We start from the raw sequence: 26,723 nt of genomic DNA on the forward strand, positions 1-26,723 counted from the left end.
AGTCTATGGGAATCCTATTTGATTTATATTGTGTTGCACAAGTACAAACACTTTGTGTACATTCTCACATAAAGAAGTAACACATACGCCACTACCTCAAATATTCAACTGTGTAAAGTAACCATTGTCAAAGTTCCAGAGGGAAAATCAGTTAACACAAACAATGATTATGGTCTTTAAGCAATTCATGATGCCATCAAAAGATATTAAATTTTGAATTATTTATTGGCGTTGATATCATCAATGGCACATGTAAATACAGTATTTTTACTATCCTATTGGTTGTATTTTTAAAGCTACCTTACAGGATAAAATGAAATGTTAATTTCTAAAACTTTAAAGACAATATTCGAACTGTTTTCTTTAACATAACAAACCAATGGCATAGATATACATTCATTTATCAATTGTTTTATATTTGTTCTAATTTAGTATAACTTATGAAAAAAAAACATTTACTTAAGTGTTCTCTGATAATTATTAAAAACTTAATTTAATAACTTAGCTAGTAAAAATAATGAGAAAAAAATGTTAGTATTCTCTCTAGTCAGAGAATTATTACAATTGTTAGTATATATATATATAGTTTGTATAAACTTAGCTCGTAAAAAATTAATCTTGTAAATACATTTTACTATTAAAGTAAAAATTGCATAATTAATTTTCAATGTACACATCAATTTTGACTAACATGTTTTCTGACATTTTATGTATTTTTAGTTGGCCAAAAGATCATTCAAGGTATTCTCCCAAGTGTTCTCCCAAGTGTTGTCCCAGGCTGACAGGCATTGCTATATCAGCAGCAACAGACAACTTCTATTGAGTATCACTCAATGATGAATGAATTCTACATAGATTTACGAACTGTGAAGCTCATTTGAGGTGTCATGTTAAATTTAAGATGTGGGAGAAAAAGTAATATCTACGCCAACTCTGTGTTAGTGCAAAACGAAACACGATATAAATATAAAACCTAGACAGACTCTGGTTGAGGCAGATTTGATAACATAGTCGTCTACCAGTACCACTTCTCCCCACTAGTCCTCAGAGAGACTGATACCAGCCAAACTGGCCAATATTTTATTTGCTTTCGCTTAATATTCCATTATGACCTAGCTACATCAAGTTCAATCATCATTGATCATCAGTTTCATTTCATGCTCAATATTTTTTATCCTTATTTTTATTGCAAACATAAAATATACGAAAAAACTATATAGTGAACCGATATGGTTGGAACTATCTTAACATTTCAATGATAGAAACAATAAGAATTCGATTTTATTTCAACATTTGGTCTTTTTTTTTTAAATCTTTTGAATTAAGCTATATTATACAATTTCTCCAAGAAAAATTTAATGAACACAATTTTTTTAATTAATTTTTTTTTTAAATTTTGTATTTAAAAAATTAACACAGATTTAAATGTATAACTATCATTAATTTCATAAATGTAGATCTCTGTACTCACATAAATTTATTTGTTGCTTGTCAAAATCTAACAATAATTGTTTAAGTATCAGTTCTTTGAATTTAAGTAGAGAAGGCAATTAACCAAGTTCAGTGCTCTTCAATGTAATTTAATCCACTCCACAAGGTTCCAACAATTAAAAGAAACAGCCAGGATGGTGTTGTCACAGCCAAGTCACTGGACCAAATGAAGACACAGGCCACTGGTCTGTCTTAAAATGGGCGATAAAGTGTTAGCCAATGTGGACTAGTGTAGGCTAAGATTTCTTTTGTTATCATTAACCAATTATCACCTGGAGTTGATAGCTAATTATCAATGCAAAGATGAGCAAACATACTAAAGAGCAAGGCTATTAGGAACAGTTGATGTTTGGACTTAAACATTAAGCTGTCCACACTTAAATCAGTATTCAAATACAACAGTCAAAATAAGACATAGGTGATAAGATATGGCCCCACTTATTTAAGCTTATAGAAAAGGGTAGAGGAAATAGATATAAATTAGCAGGGTGATAAGATAAGTGGTATTATGTTTGTTTGTAGTTTGATTAGTGCTTAGAAAATCATTTTTAAACAAAAGTTTTTTTGGATGTTAATTGGAACTGTAAACAGACTTTCAGAAGTATTAAAATGGGTAAGCTCCCTTGAATAAATGCTAATAAATAAAGCTTTTCAATAAAAGTGTGAAATGGTAAAGAGAAAACAAACTACACCTGTAAATAAGCATAGGAAAATATAAGACTATTTAGAGCGATGGCAGAGACAGTCACTAGATTGACAGGGTATTAAGCCCACAAATCGCATAGGCTTAGAAACGAGTTAAAATAGACAACATCTATCAAAATTGCAGAATATCAACAGGACAGGTAAAGATACTGCATTAACCGATTAAACTATACAAAACAACATATTGTTCAGTTTCCAATCGTTATCAATTTAGTTATGTTCTTATATATTTGTGTATTGTCAAAAACAATGAAATACTATCATTATCTATAGCAACTCATTTATTATTAGTGTTTATATTATCAAACATTTACTAAAATAAAATTTAAGAAAAAAATTTGAAATAACTGATAAATGTTAAAAATCAAACAGTATATGTTATATCTAGTCTAGTAGTCTATAATAAAGTATTAAACTATTTAGTTATTCTTATTCAATGAATAATTGGAAGTTGCTAATTAAGATTTCCACTAATTCCACTCAACGCTTATTCTCTATTCAGAAGTCTTCCTATTATTAGGTGGACACTTTGTTGGGTCCCAAATGTCTCATTTGTAAGGTTTCTCTGCAGATTAAAAGATGAACACTAATCAAATAAAAGTTAAGTTTAAAAAAAAATAGTTTTCAGGAAAGCACTGAGACAGTATAGAATAGATGCTAGGAAATACAAAACAGCAGTAATAAATTGTAGACTCGTATTAATTACTAAAATAACATATCTAGAAATATTCAGATTTGGTTGTAAAATCTTTATATTTGGTAATAACTTTTATCCAAATATCAAATGCCTTTTATTAACCCTTTTGTGGTGTATTGGTCGTGTGGCACAGACGTACGTAAAATTGAAGGGCATTTTATTAGATAAATAATAAACGTATTATGCGTATTGCTTTAGTAATTTACAAGTATTTTAAAAGCAATCACAAAGAATAGATCATAGCTATGCTTTTGTCAGTTTAATATTTAATTCTCATGAGTATAGAAATCACAAATGACACTAAATATGATGTCGTTTTTAACTACCCAATTCAACAATATTTAATATCTTTAATTGACATTTAATTTGTTTTAAATATCCTTTGGATTATTACAAAATAAACACTTGTATAATATCAGTGATTCTATGATAATGGTAGTAATTAATATTGAATTAAACTTATATTGTAATTCTTAAAGATATCTTTTGCATTTAATAAAAATAACAATCATTGAAAATTATGATATTATTACAATAAGTCAAAAAATGGAATAAATATTAAAATGTTAATAACTTTAGAGTACTTACAAAGGACAATGTATAGATGTTTGAAATGTATTGATAAATACTCGGTTATATAATTTCCAATTAAAAACACCATAAAGAAATTTGCAAACAAAATAATTTCTTGTTTATCTTCAATAAAAGTGAAAAGAAAAAGCAGCAAAATGCAACAATAAACGAAGATATTAAAAAGGAACATTTGCAGACAATCATAAGAAAGTAAGTGTATTGTCAAATTCATTTTTGTATTGATTTCTTTTAATCTATTTTAAATGAAAATATTATTACTGTACCGCATTTCAAAATGATGAAATAATGAACAAAATGTATTAATACCAGAAGATACACATAATATTTCAGATAAAACGAAGATTTAAACTTTAAATAAAAATAATTCTCTTTATTATTTATTTTATCTTTCTCTTTACTTTGAGTTACCTCTGATAGACCATGAAATATAAAAAAATAGATATTTTATATTCAATCTAACATTGGACAAAATGAATTATATATTGAATCAATTTGTAGAAGCAGATCGTACAGTGTGTAATGTTATGTTTAAAAAATTGAGATTATTCTACCTCCATCCTCTCGGTTCCGGAGATGGGTCTTCATAGCTTTGTATCAAATATAACTTTATTTTCCACTTTGCCAGTGACTAAATTAAATATGTTGGTTTTTAATTGAGAAAAAAATACCAGAATACTAGAAGTCGAACTAAAATCTCCAAACCTATGCACTTTTTAAGTCATTGAACTTTAACTACATAGTTAAGATGAACAATTAAAGAAAATGAAAATTGTTTCTTTTAAAGTCTTTACAATTGAAGCATCGCAATTTATAATACAAGTCTTCCTCTTATTATCTAGAAAACAACTAAAAACTAATAAAAAAACATTAAGGTACACAATGAAGAGAAGTTAAATGCATTGTATTCTACTGACCACAAAATTACCCAATGAATTTAAACAACAAAAAGAATAATATAACAAGTGTATAGCTGGTTGACTAAAGTTCAACGTTATTTTCATGACTATAAGCTATTCATATAAAGGAAGTAATCCTGGTTTGAATTAAAACCAAAGATAGTAAAATGAATAGATACCAATATATAAGGCAATTAACACTTTTGATGACACTACGGAAGTAGCCTAACAGACCATCGAATAAACTAAAAACTATTTTCCGTTTAAAAAGTTGATGTTCAACACAAACAAATTGCTGGAACTCCAGAATAAAAATGGACATTAGGATAAAAATTATTGCTCATTTACTGTTTCATTTAAACAACAAATACTTATTGTACTTTATATACATAATTTTATAATAAGAGTGTCCTATGATAATTTGCATATGATTTAACAATACTGTAGAAAATTGTAAAGATTCAGTATTTCTATAAACTCTAGTTCAACTACTTAAGCAAACTGAAAATCATTAAAAAAAATCCAGTAACAGAAAACAAAGGTGATAAGAATTCATTAAATATTGTATTTGACCAGACTTGGCCTTAGGCGTACCATACACCACATCGCAACATAAACAACACCTAGTAAAGACCAATTATTTCCATAATAATAAAAGATGAGAGAAGCAGATTCGAAGCTATCAAAACTAAGGTCCTTTATATTGCCCCTAAAGGCAAGTCGAACTGCGACAACGGAAATAAAAACCCAGTAGAATAGAGAATAAAATCACGTCTGCAATAGAGAGTATCTAATTAATGAGGCCCCTCTTCTGCTGGTCAGGGTTCCAGGTAATACACCTGAGGGGTAATACCAGTTCTATACAAGAAGACACACCTGCGAACAATAGGTTTTGATAATCAAAGGCCAAGAAGAACATTTTATAATAAGACTATTAGAACATCTCTCAAGTCTAAGTCATGTTCTTCCCACTAGCATCAAGATTACAAAAGCTAAACAGAAGAAAAACAGTAGCCTGAAAGATTCTTATAACACTTCTTAAAATCTTTAGCCTGTACTATACTTCTTAATAAATGTCTCTTTCTTCTTGAAGGAAAATATCAAAGCGTACCTTTAGGGTGCATGACACAGACACACAGTGCAAATAAGATTACTTTGTTGATAGACACAAACAAATTGTAGAACAGTGTTGACATTGTACATCATAAAAAAAAATCATTAAATAAAAACAGATAATAGCAAGGATAAGTGGTTCTTTAAAAGCAAGCTTAAGAATGCTAAGTATTTATCCTAGAAGCTATCTTTAAAAGACTACCACTATAAAATAAATATGAATTGGAAATCCATTTGAAATTCATAAAACACATGTTTCATATTAATAATTTACTTGTAAAAGATGAAGCAATGATGAACATTTGATCAATGAAAGTTTATCAAATTGTTGAAATCATTCTTTTAAATTTTGTAGACCTTTTAAAGATATATTTCCACAAAACATGAACAAAAAAATGAATGAAATCAAAATTGAAATAGGCCATTATGTAGATTTAATATTATTGACTACTATTTAGAAAACATATTTTCGTTTATATAATAGAAAAAAAAACAGTCCTTGGTCAAAGTTAAAAAACTATTAAACATAATTTACTAAATTGTACTCTCCTATAAATATCAAGAAAACAATGAAATTATTTATCGGTTATCTCCACAAGGGAGAAAACACACACTTTCTAAAAAGGATCTAATTAAAAATTATGCTGACATAATTAGGTTTTTCTTACAACGTGTATGTTTCACGGTGGTGGGTAAGTTACAGAACAATTACACTATTCTGTTAGCTTTTGAAGATCGTGCTTATGACATGAATACGAATAACAAATTTCAACCAAATATTGACAGATATTATTAACATATTTCACATTTATTATCTGTATCATTGTTCTATTTTTTTTCTCTACTGGGTAATTGTTTTAATACTAGTGTTTTACTCCTTTATTTCATATTTTATGTATGTAATAATAATATCTTAATAAAACTACTCCTTTAAATCAGTGGTTCGTGCTTATAATACCAGCGTTTTTTAAACCATACAAATAATTTTAAATGAAGCTTGGAAATAGTAAAATAATTTAAACACACACTGAAATGAAAATTGCCAAAGTCTTATTTACCTATCAAATCAGCTGCATATATTTTTAGTTTTTAATAAAAATGAATATGAAGTATTATATAAAGTATATATAGGCCTACACAATTTAAGTTTTTAAAGAAAATATATAATAGTGTATACGGTAATGATTTTTGTGTGGAATAAACTAATATACAGTAGTAATGTTTTTTTCACTTTGAAATATATGCAGATATAAAATACTAGGAATTTTGTTGCTAATTGTTGATTTTTTGGTTCAAAACACCTGTAAAAGCACAAAAACACAACAATTTTATCATTGTTGATTGAAAACAATCGTTGCTAACGCTTCATAATTTTAGAAAGCTTAATGTCTGACAATGCGGATCAATTATTACTCGTCGTCGAAGGAAACAGAAATTGCTGCGTAATCTGTCTTGATTTTCATTCTTTTTCTGTTCGCTTTCTAACGATTTTCGGATTTTTTCAATTGCTAATCTTTTTGTCCTTTGCAAATACTAGGGCTTTGAGAACTGAATGAGTTTGATGTAGGTACATTAATGATCTATACAGAGCAACATAATGTCTAAGCCATTAAAGAAAGGAAAATAATGTACAAATACAATATAAATCAACAATGCAATTACTCTCTGCTTACAGTACCTTTGAAAATGGTGGCTGAATTATTAATAAAACATTAATTAATATCACAGTAAAATTTAATTACTTAGTTTTGTCTTTAATAATGTAAAAACTACTGCAAATCAGTATTCCATTGCGAGTGCAATTTGAAATAATTTAATATAAATACATATGAATTAGTATATAGGTAATCAAAATATTGTACAATGTAATTCTAACTTTTTTAAATATAATAAAATACAATTTGTTATATATCATGAATTTTATTAATATTAGATAAGTAATTATTAAAGACAATTAAAAAATACTTTAGATGAATGTACAGACTTTCAGTTAAGTTTCTCTTCTGCGATGGAAGCTAAATATAATAAGCTAAATCGGAATTGCAGGCTTACAGCCCCGCTTACAGCAGACTGCCTGACAAATATTCAACAATAATAAATACAAGAAAATAACTGAAAATTATCAATAATTTAAGGGAATTATAGTTTTAGAGACACTAAATATTTTTAGTATCGCAATGGTCTCTTCAGGACCAAAATATATGTAAACTTTACATAGTGACTCACTATATTTTTTAACCTTGTCACATTTTGTTCGTACAAGGTTGGAATATCTACCATACTCTGTAGCATAGACATAAGCAAACACTGACCGCTGAACTTGTATTATCAATTTAATTATTTTTATTTACTAACTTAACAATTATTAAAATCAAGAGAATAACTTTGAATAGGCCACATCCTTGAACTTAAAACAATAACTAACATTGTAAATACCACCATCTTAAAAATCAAACAAAAATTATCGGTCAGGGTCCTTGCGGAATGTTCCGCTGCAGAAGAATGGGGACTAATATCTTAAAAGGAATTTTTTCTCTGATTCTTTTCTTGACCAATCTAAATCCTTTGGTCAACAAAGTTATCTTTTCTTATCTGACGAGGGAGTAAACAAGTTCACAGGATCTTTATTTCAATTGCTTTCTTGTTCTATCTTTTGTTTTGCTATCTTTGGGTCAATACATGCTTAAGGCAACAGGTTTTATATTGAAAAAGAAAGCCTTTCAGATTCTGTACAATCTTTGAACTTGAGGTCATATTCAGGTCTATCTGAACTTTTTAATTTTAAAGTTTATCATTCTATAGATAAGTATAAACTTATAAGATTAAAATTAAAAAGAAAGTACAGTATCTGACACAATAAATTGTGTGTTCCTATATTGTATATTTTTTTTTACATTCATAAATTAAATTATTTTTTATATCATATTTTCATTATTAAATGTATATAAAGTTTTTTGATGTTTTATTTATTTTTTACCAAAAAACTGAATAAACTGCACATATAGATATTATTATGTTAAATTTTAAAATCTATGGGTATATCTTTTTCTTTACATACATTTAAATGTGGAAAGTATTTTGTAATATTATTTAAAAGTGAAATTAATAATACTGTAATAATGTAGTAAAATAATTATAATCATAAATTAATACAATAGTAAATGTAAGTAGTAAATAAATATAATATTATGGTAGTTAAATTATTAATACTATAAATTAATATAGTAGTTAAATAACTAATAACTTATATAAGTAAATAATAATTAACAATTATTATTAATTTAAAAAAATGTAGAATGAAAATTAAACACTACATTTTGAAATAGAGATACAAAATCAACTAATGAAAATATATGTTTATTTTAAAAATCCTGAAGCTAAGTGGTTGATGTTTGATCACACCTAGACGAAATTAAAAATCATCGTTGTTTACATAAAACACAACCATAGATTTTTCAATACAAAGCTTTCTTTTCTTCAAATTTAATTTTCTAAGGGTAAAAATATCCTTGACACTTTAATGTAGTAGTGGTATCTGAGTATGTATCTATTATTACCTCGCATCTGCACTTTTATTGGGTTTTACACCTAAGGGCTTAACACACACAGGTAAACTAACGCGATGAGTAAACAACTTGCGTGTCATCTTATCTACAAAATGCGTTTTCCATTCATCTACACACTATAGGTAGTTCTTTCTTCCCGACCTAAGATAACCTATTTTCTATTGTGTTACAAGTTTTAGATTCTGACAATATTTGTTCAGTCTTTTGTCGAAAATTCTTTTCATTTAATTCATTGTGTTTAAATTTCGAAGTTATTCGGTTATTATTTTGCGACAGACATGAAATTAAAAGAAAAATAACCATATCCTTATTATTCAGTATTTTTTTTTATGGCTTTGCTCTTATATTATATCTCTAATTTATAAAAATAGTTAACATAATAGATTTGAAATTTAATATTGATGAAACAATTTTCCATTTTAAAAAAAATAACAATTTTCAACAGAAAAATGTAAAAACTACTTTTGTGATCAGAGCAATATTAATTAATATTTGGTATAATCATCAGAACTGTTTTATTTAAATTTAATTATAAATTTCCTAAATGAATTATAACTTAATTATTAATTATCAAATATGCTATTTTAAAAGTCATTTAATTTTAAGAAATTCATAAAAAAAAGGTAACATTAGTTTATGCAATAGTTGAAAGTGAAAAAAAAAAAATCAAAACCTACCGAAAGCTTTGAAAACATCCTAACGCCGTGAAACAAACAGTATATTAACTTTAGCCGCTCAAAATACTTTATCAACTTTTAACAACTCGAGTTGGAAAACTTTTTTTATACAACATTCATAAATAAAGTTGAATAACTGTCACTCAGTTGAAGTCGAAGCTTTAAGACAAGAAGGCCTACTGAACTAGGCTTAAGCACCAGACGAAGATATGAAAGTGTTCGTTAGAGATTGAAACCCACGGCGTAAACACCAACAACTCTGGGACAGCAACAAATGATACCGATTAATTGGTCTAAGACAAGTTGGTGATTCAGGCAGAATGTTCGTCGTCCAACAAGATAAGCATGTAAAACAACTCACAGCCAAGTCACGAGTACGTCCCTATTCAAACTGACGGATGTCGAGACACCCACGCTTTCCCACGGCAGGATTTTGCAAGGCGAGAATACACTAATTGTGTATCGATAGACAACATGCTAAACGTTCCTTTTTACAAATTCGTACGAGATGTTAATTTGTAAGATAAATGACGAAGGATTGTTAAATGAAAAAAAAATACTGTCGGTATTCTTTGGGAGGTTTTACTTGCAGGTGGGCAAGAATTGTAAGAAGGATTTGCAGATGGTCTGATTCTATGATTCTAACTTACAAGATCTACCACATCGAAATGTGAGTCAATAGTTTCACAATTTAGAAATCAAAAGAGCTCTTTAGCATCTGTCATGGAATGTGATTTATGACTGCGTTTTAATCTGAGTGATTGATCTTCGCGTAGCGCTATTTAACAAAGCTTCGTGCGTCTGACGAGCTTCTTCCTGTTTAAACATATGCTCCTTGATCAAGTCTATTCAATGCTATCTCCTCCCTCCTCATCTCTGACTGTTCCACCAATCATATTCACTCCCTCTACATAGGTAATGTAAATTACAAATTCTACGTATTTTTCAAACGTCATCGCTCCACCCAGTAGTTATAATATGAAAAGAGTTTTTACTTGTTAACATCTGATTGTAACAAATTTCAATTTTTTTTTATAAATGCTAATAATTCAGCCAATTAATTATTTAAAATTCGATATGTATGTATTAATTATACAATAAATGCATTATACAATAAATGCATTATATAATTTGAGCACTCAAAAAAACGGAAATATATAAAATTGAGTTCTTTTCTTTATTTATCACGTATATCACTAGTGATTTTCTTATTTATTGACCGATATCTATATCCTCAAAATTATATTTCAATACCTGTTTTATAAAAAAAAATCAAATATAATATTTAACTTAAGAAATAAATGATATCAATTAAATGAAATTTTATATTATAGTCAATAAAGGCTAACTATGACAAAAACAGATAAATGTTTAGTATAACCATTTTTTACATGTTAAAATTAAAACTATTTTAATGCATTACAAGTTAAATTGTATCAAATTACTTATTACTGAAATATTTTTTCTAATTATATACACCGATATTCGTTGGGTTGGAACACATCTATTTTCATTAGCTGAATAGAAATGGTGTCGGCTAATATTCTTTCATAAATGAATCTCAATGTTATGTTTTCTCTCTTAATTATTTTCCCTGAATAATAAGTTACCCACAAGAACATTTGATAAAATGAAACAAATCAGTTTTTGCATTATAATTGATAGAAGTGCACCAAATCTATTTGCTTATGTAATACAATTTAAAAGGACTTTAAAATCTACTGTGTGGACAGTTCATAGGTGTACCGTAAAATGGCATATATAGGGTTAAATACGAGATGTTAAATTAATTATCAAAAACATTCAATACAAATTTATTTTGATATGCTACAGTATCTTAAAAATGAATATTAATTAAATCAGACTTTTGATAGGTTATTTTATAGTTTTAATAAAGTCAATAACCTTCATAGAAAAAACAAGGCCAATATACATGGCTGCAGTCGCATACGCAAATTTGAGTTAGTGTTTACCGACCGACCAATGAAAAAAAAATATTTTCACAAAATAAATGGTTAAAATCAACCAAAAACTCAATTTGACTATTTTTTGTTTTAAATTACAGTTTTTTAAGGTAAATCATTTTTTTTTCGATCTAATTTTTGAATAACTATTATGTGACATTAAAATGGCAGATTCAACAGAAATTTTTAATATAATTATTTTTTTAAGGTTGACAATACATCTTTAAATGTTTTAAATTTATAGTAAACCTTTTCTTTGTAACATATTCAGGGGACACCATATTCAGGGGACACCCATATTCAGGGGGACACCCATATTCAGGGGACACTCGTATTCAGAGGGACACTCATATTCAGGGTACACCCATATTCAGGGTACACTCATATTCAGAGGGACACTCATATTCAGGGGACACCCATATTCAGAAAACACCCATATTCAGGAAACACCCATATTCAGGGGACACCCATATTCAGGGGACACCCATATTCAGAGGGACACCCATATTCAGAGGGACACCCATATTCAACAGACACCCATATTCAACAGACACCCATATTCAAGGGACACCCATATTCAACAGACACCCATATTCAACAGACACCCATATTCAACAGACACCCATATTCAACAGACACCCATATTCAACAGGACACCCATATTCAACAGGACACCCATATTCAACAGACACCCATATTCAACAGACACCCATATTCAACAGACACCCATATTCAAGGGACACCCATATTCAGAGGGACACCCATATTCAGAGGGACACCCATATTCAGAGGGACACCCATATTCAGAGGGACACCCATATTCAGAGGGACACCCATATTCAGGGGACACCATTAATTAAGTTTACACTATTTGTTTGGTCTAATATTGTCGCCTTAATAGGGGGATCTACTGAAAACAACTAAATGAAATAGTGATTCAAAGATGCTAGGTTAACAAACTCAATTTATTATGCACTAAACATACAGACAGTTTCATGAGGGGTACCTCAATCTGCATGGTACTTAGCAAGGAATCTGCAGCTATGTTAATGTAAGATCTTTAACACATAACACTTGTTAAGTCATATTCGAAATAAATCTAAAATAAATCATACCTCAATAACACAGCATCTTTCAACAGTCAGATTTTCAACATTTTACGACAGTTTTGTCACAAACTTAAAAACTAGGGTCCATCTCTCTAGACAAAGTTTAAACTCTCATGTAATTTGACCAATTTTCAATTTATTTCCTGGATTTCAAACCTCTTAGCTAAACAATAAATAATGTTTCTCAACTGACTTTAATGCCGACATGATCTGATGAGAGACTGTGTCAAACACGACCTCATTTAATGCCTATTTTTTTATTTAACCTTTACATGTTTCATACTTTAGGTACCGTATAGTTTAGAAACAAAAATTACATCTGCATTTGATCCACGACTAGAGCATCTTAATCCGAGGAAACTGAAAGTTTGTCAACGTTGAGGAAGCGAACAACAACAAATGCAATACTCAATTGATGAGAATCACGACCAGGTGATGTTTAATCAATGATTTTAAACGGCAATTAATATCACTCTTGATTTCCCCGCACATTTCAATAGAAAATGGGAGGGGGAATACTTGTTATTCTCATTTCTAGTGTTGTAATCTTTGTAAAAATTAAACGAACAAATGAACACCTGGGTCCAAATAATCTGTAGGAAAAGAGAATAGCAGAGAATGCTAGAAAAATAACACAAGTATTAATCTCATATTTCCTGATATATTATTCACAGATTTACATGTTAAGTTTGCATACAATACATATTTTATTACATGATCACATTTTAGGTTCAATAATAGTATAACAATAACAAATGTATTAAAACAAATGTTGAAATCTTTTGTTTTGTATGTGTTTAACCACAATATAGTACAGAATATCAAATAATTAATTTATATAATACTTAATTTGTTTTTGTTTTATAGTGGGTTGAACAATAGCTGTTTAGGACAGTCTTTCCTTGCATTTATAATCTGTTTGATTTTTATTTTGCAGAAATTTAAATAAATAAACCTTTTAAAAAGGTAAATTAATAAGGATAAATAAAGCTTTTAATCCTTTTAAATTATTAAAATAATTAAACATTTTAAATATACAATATGCTCAATAAAAATAAATATTTTTGTCATAGCAAAGGAAATATCTATAACATAACAGATTACAACACAATACCCAATATGTTTTATATCATTTTTCATATCATCATAGCAAATATTTATCTAAATGTTTTTGATAAATGACCAAGATGAGCAAATTAAACAAGATATTTCATATTTTTCTTTATTGGAAATATGAAAATAAACGACCTACATGAAGTTATTGGGAAAGCTCAGTTTATATGTTGCAGTGTCATTTATTTATATATATATATATCGCTTAGCAATGATGGAAACCTTAAGGTATAATTCTCGAAAGGAGCGATTACATCAACATCGGTGTGTCACTCACTCGAAAGAAGATCGTAAATTGTTTTTAATGTTGTCCATTTACATCATCCGCACTGATAAAGAAATATGTCAATGAGAAAGGCACATGAATCTATCAGAGTCAACGAGACAACAGCTTTGAAATCATTACGAGTTGGCGGTAATCAAATGAAATATTTTGATATATTGATGATGACTGTGACAAAGGTTTGTAACGAATCGAAAAGTACCGTTACCCTCTCAGAGAAGCTTTCAGCAATAAATAAACTATCTATACGTCATAATAGTGAATCTGCCCACTTTATAACAATCTACAAAATTGTACTACTGATTGTTACAATCACTTTGACATTTTCTATTCAAAGAAACTATTTTTTCTCTCTTCCGCGTAAACTAGGTCTTCCATTGTGTTGAGATTTACCATCGTTTCGGGATTAACAAGAGACATCTATTTTCATGAAATCAAGTCGATGTCGTAAATAACAACACAGAGAATATGATTTGATGGAATGAGACAAGAAGCATTACCAGAGGGAACACTTAAACAAATCTGGTCTTCACTCATGTTTTTATTATTTTTAATACACGTTACAGATTTATACTGTGATTTTACGACTCCATTGTTTGAAAAGGTGTCAGAAAAGCTTGTAGAAAATCGTCAAGGAAGCCATTACAAAGTGAAGTAAGACAAAAGGAACGTGAGAAGCTAATCATATTTAATTGGTAATGATATATCTCTTGGATAATGTGATGGCAATGGGGATATGTGATGGAATAGTGTTGTCATTAAAACATTTACTGGGTCCACTTGAAATTGACCCCATGAGAACAAGGGTAAAATCCTTACAAATTACTGTTATTAATCATAAGATTTAGCACCATAAACACCTTCGACAAATCAAATGCGAAAATTGATTATTGTGTAAATGTCATTGTTCCTTTTATTGTTGTGTTAATTGTGATTTTAAATGTTACGGAACAATAAAGATATAGCAGATATTATTTATTGTTTGATATACAAATATAAATGTAAATAATTAAATAAAAATATTATTATTTCAAATAAAAAATGTATATTAATTACATTTTCCTACATAAATTACTTTTATACTGATTACATTTGAGTTGAGAAAAACAATGTCATTCTCAGATAGGACTCGAACAAAGATCTCCAGATCACTAGCTTTGTGTTTCTAAAAATGTAATGTTTTGGAATTTTTGACAAATAATAACAAACTTTTTATGATTATGAATATTGTAAAATTTGTAAGAATTATTGTTTGATGATAATACTAATTAAAAATTTCAATAAAAAATGAAATTCTTTTCATCCCATCCCAGAAATATTAAATTAGTCTTAATTAAATGTATATTAATTTTTACAACAGTATTAATTTTTACCAATTTATGTGCCTTTCCTTTAGTTTATCCTGAAATTGCTACGACAATCAATCTAATAATACTAAAAATATCTTTATAAGAAATAGACTATCAAGTCTTTTACCCATCACTATTAGATGAGAATTAATTGCCTCCCATTATCAAGTTGTCAGTGAATTTTCAATTTAACAAATTCCATTAATCTCGGCAGAGCATTTTACCGATCTCTTCTTCGTCACTTTTTTCCAGGGTTACGCACAGTTGTCTAGTTACTCGTCAAATTCATTTAAATTCACACCGGTTAAAAAACCATTTAAACCTTTGATACCCTCTTTTGATACGATTAATTATCCTATTAATTTAACGGAGATAAAGAATACCTATTACCGCCAAATGTTAGCACTTAACGTTTTCCCATCGACGTGTTTGCTTAATTAAGGACCAAAACGAACATTATCATTGCCATCATCTTTCTCCTCAATTTCTATTTAAGTGCGATGTTTGCCCAGAGTGACATCAATTTATCCATAGACAGCAAGATGATTTATCATCAAAGAAACGAGACGATCGTTCTAACAACAATCGTCGACACAATCAAAGTAAAATTCCATCCGTGCATCGCAATCTTCTAGCGCTAAGTAGCAGTACTTCAGTATCGTATATTGATTGCCATCTTTTTGAGAGTGGGCAATAACCGACGTATTAATAAATAATTATCATCGACGACTATCTAATGAGCAAGTAGTTTGAGTCGTCAGGACAAGATGAATCTGTTAATGCATGTTAAATTGCTTGTTTCTTTATTTTTTCTGGGTTTCTTTTTTGATACATTAATATGAAGTATGTAGATTTTTTTTAACTACCTGTACTAAATTTACTTTAAAAAAAATTCTGTATTTTAGGAACAATTTCTAAAATAGGTAATAATCATGTTATAAAGCAAAAAAAAAAAATCATAACAACAAATACATACATACAATAAAAAAAAAATATATATATATTTTATACGTACATAACTTAGAAAATCTTTAAATACTTCAAAGCACTTGTCTTCCCATTACGAACAGACTAAGTAATGGTAAGAATTTACTAGTATATAAGAAGTCCAGTCAAATGGAAACATTGCACAGAAAAGAAGAGAATGATACCACTGAGTTTAATGAGTACGCTAGAATAATAATAATCAAAAGAAATGTTCTTTTTGTAAGGAAACAAAATTATTCAGCGAGAAATTACTCACAAAAAGCAGAACTGATAGTTGAACGACACATCGGTGCTGTCACGTAGAAAGAGACGCATGTGCTCCAGTTGCTAGACACTAAAGGAACGTGTATGAAGCTATAAAACCTATTGTACGGTAAATTATAAAAGTTGATGATTCTCTTCCGGCTAGAAAAACTTATTTCTAATATAATAAAAGATGCTGCAAAGTTGCCCAACTGTAAAATTAACAGCATCTTGGTAAAATAGACGGTATAACAAAGAAAAACAAAGTGCTTTTTACAAACTTTAATACGTGTCTATTGACCCTACTAAGATAACATCATTACTGCAAGCACAAGAGAATTTAAAAACAGATCTCATAATAAGAATGGAATTTAAACCATAATTTTAGCTTTATTTGTTGTTATATATTTAAAATACCACCTCCTTCCTAAGCTATTGCCGATTGCGCTCTGATAAGTTTTAACACAATAAAAACTATAATAGGATAAAACTCATCAGTGAAATTAGTACACTATCTTGAACCCACCTGAACTTGAAATCAATCTTTTACAAACAATTGCCAGAATAATGACATGCATTAATTTTGATAAATAAAAATGTTGTACACCTTTTACAGACAGATTATAAAAACACCATTTTATAGCACTTTGAATAGATTATAATAATGATCAAATAAGCGGATTTTTAAACAGATTAAGATATGAAGAATGATAAAGAAAGATATTCAAGTAAATCTTACTCCTATTACTGTTTGTTTCTTGTGTTAGTATTAATCCTATAAGATTAATTATAAAGTTTTTAGATTTCAGAGTTATTTTATAAGGCCAACAAGAAAAAAGAAATATTTCAAAGTTGTTTGAAGAGGAATTTTACTGTTAAGCTCTGTTTACACTATCAAACTTTAGGTGACAAAAAAATGTGATGTGCCTATATATGGACATGATGTCATATCACTACCATATTTGGGCACATCACATTTTTTGTCAAACTAGTTTGATAGTGTAGACAGAGCTTTAGCTAGGGTAATGTACCAAAATGAGAATGATAATTCAAAAGTCATGTTTTCGATTAAAAATACCTTGGAATAATTCTTTTAATGTTACAGATACGACCATTATTTATATTATTATTTGTAATAGTTAATATAGAGGGAAAAGTGTGGCTCTAAAAATGTCATGAGGAAGGGATGTCAACTAAACTAACTTTTTTCAACAGTACTGATGGGTATAAATCTCTACTGGGGTATTGTCGATCGTCCTACTTAAAAAATGTAGCCATAAAATTCCCCTCTAGAATACACTGTTGAGGTGATACAGGTGTCTGTAAATGGGTGATGTTACTGCTTGTTCAGTAAGTTGTTGAGGTGTCCCATTATCTTCTACTACCTGTTTTCAAACTATAACCACTTTTATTAAAGAGTAATAGGATATTTGTATTTGTCACTTCTGGATTTCAGATCAGTAAAATATAAAAGGATGAATAGAAAACAAGTAAACTAGATCACCCTGCAGGCATTAGCATAGTACAATGCACCCTCGCTAGATATTTCTATTTTGCACCTAATTTATGAAAAGAACAAGAAAGAATTCACTTTTATTGTCAAGTCAAGTGGGTATAATTGGATTGGTGGTTAACCTCTCGTCTTACACCTCAAAACAATCAACAAGATCAATAACAACACTACAATAACATCCACAATCAATATCTAATTAAAGAATTAAAAATCAATACCTTTAAAATCAATAGATTAATAAATTCGTCAATCATGTAGGCCTACAGTATTATAGTCATAGTTTTATAATTCAATTAACTAAATAATCATATACTACAAATACCTTTTTTTTTAAACGATTACCAATTGATCAATTATTAATATCCAATTAATTAATAAAAAATTAAGAAATAATTTAAGTAGGCCTATAAAAATTGTTAATTTGTAATTATTAAATTAAATTAATCAATTGTGCCTACAAAATATATTTCACAAATTATTTGGTGAACAATAACAATAGAGCATATAATTAATTATAAACATAAAATTCAATATCATTTTAAATTTATATGTAAAATATAAGAAAAATTGAAATATTAATAAACTAAATATTTTTCAAATAATGCAAAATATAAATTAATTAAATAATATAAAAAACAATTCTACCCCACATTTGAGTATTGGTTTAGGTCAAAGTTCACTGTCCTCATTTTCCACCAACTTAATACCTTCTTCAAAATAATTTCAAAATAACTTTTTACCTGTGTATAGTCTATCAACATGGCTTCCTTTATCCTTTTCTCTTTCAGTTTTAACACTATTTATGTTAATTAACCCAGATAGGTCAGACACTTTACTTTAATGTTTAACTTTAAGTTGTTCACCTCTATATCACTTTATAGGCGTTTCGACTTCTGCCAGTCAACACCCAAGCTGTTTCATGATTCATTATCAACTGTTTTCATTTTTTAAAGAAGTTGAATTATGAAAAGAACATAGGATGTATGAAACAAATATAGATCCATCACACTTCTAAATTCTTAATTAAATTTATGATGTTTTCTTTTCAACCGATTCTCTGTACTACATATTACATTATCTGTCCAGTATCATGGTGAGTTATTTAATACAGCATCACATAGGTATCACATGTGATGCCTGTATTATGTTAAGTTTAGGCTTATGGTCTATGATACAGTCATCACATTGATGCAAATGTGCAACTGTAAGTACCCAAGAATTTGCCTATGATATTGGAAAAACTATAGATACAGTAGGCCTACCGAAAAACCTTTTCTCTATTTTTGAAACACTTAGTTATTAACTTATTACTATGTAGCAGCAACTGTGTTCAAATTGATAATTCTGTAATTCATTTTTAGTAGGCCTATAATTTTATAAATAAAATTGTACTATTAAGGCTGTCAGCAAATTATATATAATACAACATACAGTAGTATTAAATTTAATCAATTACTATTCTTTGTGAAATTTAAATGACCATGTTGGGTTTTAAATAATAATCGTACATAACATTCTTATTATTGATATACAAATCCAAAGGCAAATTACTGAAAAAATGACAATGCTGTGGGGATCAGTGGCTGGATCTCAATGGAGATACAAAAAAAAAACAAAACCGAAAAGCTAAATCAAAACGATAAGTAAAACAGCCAGAAAAGTAAGCAGAGCTTTCGGGCAACACTAGCCCTTTATCAAATTAATATTGATATACATTACATATATACAACCTTTCCACTGTGCAAGTGGTTAGCCTGTTATAATAAAGAAGACAAAGAAAGACATAACTGTAAACTGCATTTTGATATTATCCAGCAGACTACTGAAAACGTGTGATGAAAAGACGATTAACAATAGGCATGCGAGCTGGTTAATTATAAACAAATTCAATATGAATAGGGCTGGATGACGTTGGCCTGAAACCATTGATACGTGTTGGTAATTGACTAAATGGCAACATCTCTTCAAAGTTTATAAAAGCACCCTTTAACTGAATGGGTAGCGAAGCGGAAAATTAAAATTGAGTGATGAAACAAAATAGCAAAGAGACTATTGCACTATATATTCAATAGTGTTATTAGTCTATAAATAAAATGCATTTTTGAGGTATTCTGGAAACCGCAACAGGTGAAAACATTTATAAAAGAGTTTTGTTTGTTTTTTTTATCGTTTTTCTTGCAAAATGGCTAAAATAAATTAATTTGAAAAAGTTGCAAAAAGAAAACCTAAACAAATATTAGCAGCATTTTTGGTTGTAACATTTAAAAATTTAAATGAAACCATTGCAATTTATTAAATTTTACTTATTAATAATTTATTAACTTTATATGTATATTTAATATATTTTTCTTAAGCTACTCCAAAAGATCATTTTTCTTTTTTTATATGTTGTATACAATTGTATGTTATTGTATTGGTGTTATGATGGTCAAATAAATAAAACACAATATTGATCAAATAGGAGTCTACTACATAAATATTAATGTAAAGTGCATGAAACTAAACAAATTGAAAGATATTGAAAATATTGAGTGCAAAAATAAAGAACAATTGGATGCTCCTCCCATTTTATCTTACAGTCTGTCAATCACTGACAGAAAGAAAATAGCATAAATTCTCATGATTGTCGTTCGTTGTTATGTTTGATTTATTTTCTTAAGCATCATTCCGTCATTCCGTTTTGATTGTTTACTATGATTAACGAGCAGGCTAAGTGGTCACTTTAAGTGCATCTTTATCTTGTTTGATTGATTGACAAGAGTTAATAATCATTGAGGTATCGCAAGCACTAAAAAAATGGGACTATTAGCGCGATATCATTCAAGATTATTTGAGAGAGCACTCAAGATGTACATCGTACACTTCATATTATCTCAATAGAAGGGGGATGGATATAGCTATTATTTAGCTATTACTTGCAGTGGGTATCACTTACCAAGTAGGTTCTCTCAGAGCAAGGCTTGTCTTTCTTTATATTGATTTTCTGGTTGATTTCATCTCAAGTGCTTTTATCATCAATGATGAAACTGTTATAGATTTTTCTCTTCTAACGTATTGTACTCATATTTTCTTTTGTAATGTAAATGACCAATGATATAATGTGCAGAATGATGGACGGCAATAATAGGAGATAGCCATTGGTCAATTGTCCCCCATATTGATGTAAAGTATATTCTTACGTTGATTTGGTCATTAGGTGGATTTGACTCGTTTGTCATGTTTGAGTTGATGGATTTAAAATATATTTCTGTCATAATTCTAATTGAAAAATTACTCTGTAATTATTGTTTCTATTTAAGCCAAATATCTTAAACAAAATAAGCCAAGCCAAATAAGACATCATTAATTATTGTTCAATTATTATATATTTTACATGTATCTTTGTTAACCAGTACATTTGGATTATCATTATTCATACTATAGCTTTGATTGGACAGGATTTCAGAACTAATTTCAAGTATTGTCCTGTTAGAAGAGGATTAAACAAAACTTACTGAATGCCTTAACAATGGTATGTGTTTGATGTTTATTGATATCATTTTCAAGATGTTTTATAAATGAATTAAAATTGAAGTTATAATTTAAAACAAGTAATTATAGTCATTTATCATTGTTTTATTATATTTCCTTTCAAACAGGCATATATTGACAAATTATATTAACAAATTAAAAGATTTTTTTTTATATTTTTATTATTAAATGAATGTATTTAATAAATGTTATTCATTTATATTATTGTTACTAGTTACTTTTCTGTGAATAAGTTCAAAGATTTTTTAGAAAACAATTTTTTTTTTCTTATATCAATTTGTTTTTTCGTGACACCTAAATTTAAATTCAAAGATTTCTAACAAAAGAAAAAATATATTGTTTCAAAAACTCTTTATAGATTGAATTATATCTTCATAAAATTTAATTCATACATTTAACTTTTCAGCTAATTTATATTTTTAAAGGTATTTTAGATGGTAAACAAAAGGATTCAAAACAAACTACTTCTATGATTTATTTGCTTCATGATCGCTTTTCTATTAATTTCTATTTTTTCGTACTTTTATTCACTTGCAAATCTTTACTCTTTTGTATAGGACTAATATTAACAAAAGATTTTGTCTAACTCTGTCATTTGTCTTGAGTTCCTGAGGACGCAAGTCAGTTTAATACACTTAATCAGGATGAATGAAAGAAAAAAAACATGAAACATAAAAGAATTTAACTAAGCATTTACTTCATTCAGTCTCTATTCAAATTGCTTATGCTGATTGAAAAGCTTATAAAATAAACTTAACATTCTATTAAAGATGAAGAAATATAGGCCAATGCCAAACCTTAGCAATCATCAGTTTACATTATGTTGTTTTGTTGGCTTTATCCTTTGTTATTTGATAGATTCTATTCCTAATAAAAAATAAGTTTTAAAATGCATGATAACATCTTGTAAAAATAAAAACAAGGTTACTTTAAATGAATTTAAATTTTGAAAGTTTTCCTATTTTTTGTTTGTTCACAAGATGGAAATATTTTCATATCATAAACCTTGTCAAAACATCAATTTGGTGAATCAAGTTTTGTATCCTTTTTTATTGTTATTGATTGGGAAATAAGTCATTTTCAAAAAATGTTAAAACTTGTATCTGCGTCAGAATCCAGTAGCATCAAAATAACATCACATAAGTTGCAGCGTTGAATTTTTCAACGACGTGAAATTGAACAGTTGCGCTGTCGTTTCGTTTTCTAGGTCATATTAAAAGGCCTAAGCTCCTTCAGTAGAGACATTGCCATAGACATATGTAGGAAATTGTTAGTTCTTGTCTATGCTAATTGATTACCTTACTCTAACATCAATGGTAATAGTATTTAAACAGGTATTTAACCATCTTGTTTCTCATGTTTTTTTTTTACGACACCTGGTTCAAACATTGCAAACTGTCATTCCTATGCTTTCATACAATGTAATTGAATAATTGTTTCTTTTCATGTTATATATTTGATTTGATTAAATACTTTTTAAATAATCTATAAATAATAATGACATTGAAATAACATCTAAACTAATTGATACACAGGGGTTTTCTCTAAACAGTGATTCTTTATTGTGATATATCATATTGGAATCAACAACATACAATAGTTTAACTTTTTAATTTTATTTTAATTATTAAAAAGATCATTAAAGTCACATTTTTGCACTCTTTATTTCAATCAAGGGATTCAAATTTCAAAGAAATTGTGTTAATTATTAATAAAAGTATACAAATAATAACATTATTAAACAATAATTCCTTTTGAATTATGTTAAAATTTTTTTTTTTTTGTAAATTTATTGTTTGATTTTTTTATTTCTATTTAAACAATTTATTTGTTTGTTTTTTAAAATGACATAAACAAGCAATCACCTCCTTTAGGATGGCACACGTAATTCTTTATGGACAATTTCTATCGTAAATCACCAACTTCTTCTGATTTTAAAAAATGTGACATTTTATGAGTCAGACAATAAATAATGAATTGATAACAGAAATGTAGGATAGGCAACTAGAAATTGTTAACAAATGCAAATCAATCATAAATGTAAATCCATAAATACTGAATTTAATTAATAGTTCTATAACAATTTGAAAATAGAACACATTTTATATCATGTTTGATTTCATAAATTCCACATTATTCATATAATGTAATAATATGGATAATAATTATAAATTTAAATGTGTTAATGTGTCATTAATATTTGTATTATTGACATTAACATTGACATGATTTATTTTTCTTAATCAGTTATTACTTAGATTTGATGCTGCGTTAGGGTTGGTTGGTTGGGATTCTTACATAGGAGCTCTTTTTGCACAAAAATGGAACATGCCACTTCTTTCACCATCCCCCAACCAACAAACGTGTCCTGAGATAGGTCAATTAGGTCTATTGCTATCAGTAGGCCTACCTCTTCTGGGAAAAGAGAGAAGGGGATATGAACCCTCCTGGAGACAAACACAAGTGATTTACCTACCACAATAAACGGTTACTACCTTATTTAGCAGCATATGAAAGAATTGCGTTTCTAAATTGTGCTGAAATTTGGCACCAATTGCATTGGTCTATTATTGATGTTTGTATCGTATCACTTTTAAGCTTTTGATAAATAAAGTATCTTTCCAACTTTTAATATTTTTTGTCTTTTTTTTTTCAATAAGCATATCTAATCATTTATGTAATTTGTGTCTTTTTTCAGCTATTATTAAATTATTATTTTACAGTCGCTATTCCCATAATTTTCTAGATAACATTGGATGTCTTCCAAAATATTTTCATCCTCATCTTAACAAAACACAAATCTTAAATGTGGAATGCCTCAGGTTAGAAATACATAAATCACTTTAGGATGGTATTCTCATCAAATTGTTATTCCAGTTATGAATTAGCTCAACAAGGAAGATACTTTCCATGACTTATGTCCACCACTATGCATGTTACCTATCTACCCACCTGCTTTAGGCCATCTCCTAGGCTCCCAAGCACATCATATTTGTATAGTTATGAGCTAAGAGGAGCGATTAAGATCCCCGTCGGGACTTTATGTGGGGGTCTTCAGAAGATAAGTTCCGGCACCTTAAGAACAGCTGTTATCTACTGCATACTTGTTAATCCTGTACAATAAACCAGAATCCAATACTAAGTATTTCTGACTTATCATGGTTAAAAACAGACATATTCAGGTATCATGAATATATCACCAGGATGAGCGGCAATCACGGAACAATCTTGCGTTTCATCGCCACCGTAAACTAACCAAATGTTTGTAATCGTGATAAGTCGGTAATTTATGATCTTTACATCCTCGTATTAATTTGTCGTTTTATCATTCATTTCGAATCTAACACTTTTCTGGATTTATATAATGTTACATACCATTGTAGATATGTTCATGAACATCTTAAACATATCCATAAAGTAATTAATATTATGAAAACAAAATACATAAGGGAACTAGTGTTTTAAGTCATTAATTATAAATTATCTTATTGCCATGTTGTAATATCTTAACCAGTCTATGGAGGCTCTTCTGAACTAATTTTTGCCAATTATCAAAGTTTGTTATTCTACATAAATTCTTTAGAGAATAAAACCAGGCAACTAAAAGCAAAACATTAGTAGAAAAACTTCCAAAACAGTATAATTCAATCGTAAAGTTGTTACTAAAATTTTAAAAATTAGTTCAAGCATTTATAAAGCGTTTTAGTTGGTAGTTAAGTAATAGTAGTAACACCATTTCTATAATTATGTTTTTATTATCTCATAATCATGATTTTTTAGAAAAGTTATTGCTAATATTATTTCTTTCAATATTGAATCATTTTGAATATTAACTGTCACATTCTTTGCTTCAAAATCGGTTTACATATTCTGATGATAATTAGTTGTGAACTAAACAAGAATAAGGATTCAGCAAAGTTACACAACACATGACCTGAATTATGAATACTGATTGGCTAAAAGTATGTTACTCGTTGACAACTGAGGTGCTGACAGCCATTTTGTTTTTCACCAACTCTCCCATGAGATGTTCAACTTCATCAAGAAGACTACTTCTCCCAATTGCCCGTTTATCTCCTTCGTACTCTAGTTATGGTACGCTCGTCAGGAGAATAGTTCCTATCAACTAGAAGTGGCGAAGACTCCCGCGGGGTATTAAACCATTTCACGACATCCTGTTTAGCTGAGCTTGTGTAGCACTGACTAGAAATCGCTCTCCCTTGTACACCACTCACAGATGCTACATAGATGATATGCATTGTGTCACTTTACGGGTAATTCGGAGTGAAGTTTCTATTACCCTGTTCAACCACGGAACGTCACAACTAAAAGAAATCACTCCCCTTGCGTTCAGGAAGTTTCATATCCTATGCAGTCAGGGACATAAACTAACAAGTAGTGTAGGGATTACACAAATTCTTGACATCTCATTAAGTCAATCAAACTGGTCTTGTTTAACGACTGGAAATTACTTGTAAAATTTATAAATATTCTGCATTCTTTAACAGTCTAAAAACTAATTTGCATACTGATTCAGTTACTGTACTATAACTAGAAGTCCAGTAAAAACATCTAATTATAGCCATTAATAACTTTAATTCCATTCTAAAACGTGTCTATATATTAATATATCTATCATCATTTATATGTTGATTAATCAATAAGAGCCTGTCTTTAAAAGTATAAAATTTATTTCATTTTCAAAATCAATTTTAATATGTTGTGGCAAAATATAGGTCAGATCTAAAATAAAAATTCACTTTATTTTACTATCTGTCAAGCAATATGTTGCATAACCTTGGCTCTAAGGTTCTTTTTTTTTTCTAAAATACAATTTTCGGCTAAATGATAAATATCTAAGCTGTCATGTCCTCATCAACCCATAAAATTTA

The 26,723-nt window shown here is 28.6% G+C and overlaps 1 protein-coding gene across 3 annotated transcripts in view; it reads right to left on the minus strand.

The window, feature by feature from the left end:
* Positions 1-26,723, minus strand: part of LOC140044750 (histone-lysine N-methyltransferase MECOM-like) — a 110,849-nt gene that overhangs the window by 10,463 nt on the left and 73,663 nt on the right. The window contains exon 1 of one of the 3 annotated variants that reach the window (XM_072089396.1): positions 16,801-16,844. The exons of 1 other annotated variant lie outside the window; for it this stretch is intronic. The gene's annotated coding sequence lies outside the window, so the exon portion shown is untranslated. Of the gene's footprint in view, positions 1-16,572; positions 16,612-16,800; positions 16,845-26,723 lie in introns of those variants that run through there. One more of the 3 variants, XM_072089397.1, reaches the window with a different exon arrangement.

The sequence above is a fragment of the Antedon mediterranea genome, chromosome 3, assembly GCF_964355755.1.
Source record: "Antedon mediterranea chromosome 3, ecAntMedi1.1, whole genome shotgun sequence".
NCBI classification, from domain to species: domain Eukaryota; kingdom Metazoa; phylum Echinodermata; class Crinoidea; order Comatulida; family Antedonidae; genus Antedon; species Antedon mediterranea.